This window comes from Leiobunum rupestre, chromosome 4 (assembly GCF_980474605.1).
Source record: "Leiobunum rupestre chromosome 4, qqLeiRupe1.1.hap1, whole genome shotgun sequence".
NCBI classification, from domain to species: domain Eukaryota; kingdom Metazoa; phylum Arthropoda; class Arachnida; order Opiliones; family Sclerosomatidae; genus Leiobunum; species Leiobunum rupestre.
This window is the reverse complement of record NC_143387.1, coordinates 50,134,683-50,138,201: the sequence shown is the minus strand read 5'-3', so window position 1 is coordinate 50,138,201 and position 3,519 is coordinate 50,134,683.

Here is a 3,519-nt window from a genome sequence, read left to right as displayed (position 1 = left end):
GAACACCAACGCTTGCAGCTCTGGCCGCTCATGCCTTTGGCTTTAAAAATGTTTGGCGCCACTGTACAGGGACATTTGAAAAATTGAAGGGGTCTTCCATAAAGATTGCTTTGCAGGTTATATTCCCTTTAAAGCAACCGAAAATGTTTTTGACCACTTTAAACAAAAATAAGATCTTTTCCTTATTTTACCCAAATATTCTTACAATTTTACCCTAAAAATGTTCCAATTTACCGAAACTTGATGAAATTTACCTAAATGTGGTCCAAATTACCCATTTCGTGATTTTAAAATTTTTTTAAAATTTTCGTAAACCGAGAAAATCCCATGCTTTTTTAAATGGAGATTTTTTTGTTTTAAGTGATCAAAAGCATTTTCGGTTGCCATGGCAAATCGAATGGGTAGTGCAGCGTCTCCTTTTGGGAAATTTCATACCTCATATAGGTCTACATTACGGCCGACTTTGAACAAAATCTGCAATAAACACCTCGGGTACTCTCCTTGTTAGTTGTGGGGCTAAAAATGGGAGTATAAAAACAATAAGGACAGCCAACATTTTGTTTTACCCGGCGTCAGAATTAAAATAGGAATTTATTATCACTTGAGTTACATGATGTGATTTTATTTTTAAATGGGATTGATGAATTTATGACACGCCGTATTCGCCATTATTTATGAATATTTATTTAAATTTTTCACTAGTCAAATTGATTTCGATTAATTTTAATAGTCAGAGCATTTATTTTTGTAGTATAATGCCTAGTGCCTTATGTCCAACCCTTCATGAAATAATAGAGAAAAATGTCAAACCTTGAGCGTTAATGGATTCATTTCAAACTTGAATATCAAATTAATGATATCATTACTCTTTCTACCATCTGAAGCCAATCAGGAAACAGACATTTATCGACGACTCGATCCCAAAAATGTTTTCGTGATTCCAACAATAGAGTGCTAGCAGTTGATGCGTTTTTAAAAGTTAGTGACGTCACACCCGTAGCTTCCGTAGTGGTTATCATGAAAACTCACGTTTTTTCTCAATAGACATTTAACATTGGTGACGTCGCAGGGTTTCAAGCTGCTGGCACTCTATACCTGTACTAGTTGGTAATCATAAATAAAAGTATTTTCCTTTAATATTTTATGCTATTTCCGTTCAATCGTAAAGACGCGTATAGGCTTCGTGCGTAGTTAAAATTTTGGTCACAAGTATTGACGGCTTTTAAAATTCATTTTGCGCGTGAAAATACCTCTACATGTTAGTGATAAAAGCAAGTAAATATGCTTGCTATACCTCACAATGTTCTAGTCTCATTTCTATTTCTATGGACATAATAATGTTGATAGCCCTAGAGTAACGTGGAGTTGAAGTCAGTCAGTCAGTCACGACTCAATTTTATTTTTGCTTTTGGTGGAAAGATGGCGCTATAACGTAGCGCATCCAGAAATTACACGTTGTCTGCTAGTTGTCGCTTCCGTATTAGTCCCTCGTAGAATTGTGGATCTATACTATTTCGTATATCTATAGGACAGACTAACCAATGCTGTTCGATACTCATGATTGAAATCAATACATTCATAATTCATGCTGATAGTCTTTTCATAAGTTTCCGTTAAACGAGTTATTTTTAAAAGGATTTGGCCAAATTCTTGAAATAGACCTATCCATGGACAGTAAATTAAGAGGACAGGTTTTCGATAGCCTTCCACAGTGCATTTTATTTCTCCCCGCGTATCAATCAGCTCGAGAGACTCCGAGGGAGTATTGCAAGGTCGTTTGTACCACGTGATCTTAAAATTTCAAAATGGCAATCTAATGCGGTTGATATTGTTACGTAATTTTTTGCGCTCTATATTTTAGTAATTTTTAATTTTGGTTATTTAATTCAATAAAAACTATCAACTGATATTTAGTATATCATATTTAATCTATAAAAACGTGAAAAAATACCTTTTGGCGTAAAAAATGTACTTCGTGTTTATCTTTTTTCTTTTTTCGAACAGTATCGTCCACTCTTAGCGATACTTGTTTTTTTTTCAAATAACCTTGGACGACTCCCTTAGTGTGATTGGTTTACAGGGGCTAAAAACCAGGCTTTTTACTGATCCTCTAAAATCTACTATCCTTGACCTATCGTATGGTTCGAATAACGAAATTGCCAAAGGGAAACAGAATCGTTTGAATTTTTAGGGTGGAGCTACAGTATATCATTTGTTTTGAAAAGCGGAAATATATGTCTGAGTCAGTGTGACGTAAACCGCGGAGCTACCCTAAATTCAGCCCGAGTTTTTCTAGCGATTCTATGGCGCTTTAATATAGATTCAGATTATCAACGACCTTGGGGGGCATTTTCCCATAGTACAATGAGAGGGAGGAAATAAAAACCGAACGGATTTCAGCTCGCCCGCGGGAGAGGAAAAATTCTAGTGCATCACGGGTAGATTACTTCGACATCTAGTGAGAGGAAAGATCAATAGCCTGGGGCCCTATTCTGTAAGCAGTTCTCGATATCTCTCTCGATCTCGAATCGTTCTCACGAGATGTCGAAAAACGCTATTCTATAAAATATTTGTCGAAAAATGCTACTCGAATTCGATGGACTTCGACAGAGATTTCAACCAATCATCGAGCTGGTAGTTCTTTTTAACTCCCTCCCCCCACCCTTCTCCCGTCTTTCTTACTTTCTTAGGGAAAAAAGCAATGTCGCTTACTATAGCTCGGCTTGAATTGTTCATGATGAGACAAAAATTCCACTATTGCCTCTTGCTGGGAAACTGAAACACGCAGGGGCGTAGGAACCGGGAGGGGCAGGGGGGGCAATGCCCCTCCCTAGAATTTTGCTGGGAGGGGCAACTAATGTTATTGCCCCCTCCAACCTTTGGTCAGTTGAGATCTTCAAAAGACTCAAATTATCATTTTAAAAGCATATACAATTTATAGAACCTCAACTGTGTTTAAATTTCAGTCTTTTCCCGCCAATTTACATAGTAGTAACAAGTACACATGCATTCGGAGAAGCTACACTCCATTAAAAATTAAAAACCATTCTCCAGACCCCTTTTCGTTTATCTTTGCCCCCTCCAACTTCTAGAACGTTCCTACGCCCCTGGAAACACGACTTTGTCTCTCCGACATTGAAAAAATTAGTTCAGCGATTAATTTATTTCTTTATAGAAGATAATTCTAAGCTAATAAAAGAAATTTCACTAAAAAACACAACCAATTCTTTACACCAAAACTTTTTACCAAACAATAAATCCTTTGGACTTTAAATATATACTGCAGTATTACAATGAAAATAAATATCCTTTCTCTAAACTATAAAACATGTGCGTTTGTAATCAGCTGTTTTTGTGATGGTGTATTCTTATTGGTCGGAAAATAGAGAGCCTATGCGCGATTACAACCGGAAGTATGTAGAACCCACGTGGTCTACTCGCTTGTCGAGAGTCGAGATGTATCACTTCGATTCCTCCTTACTAAATGGGAACTTGCCTCCCGTGTTAGAGGAATATTAC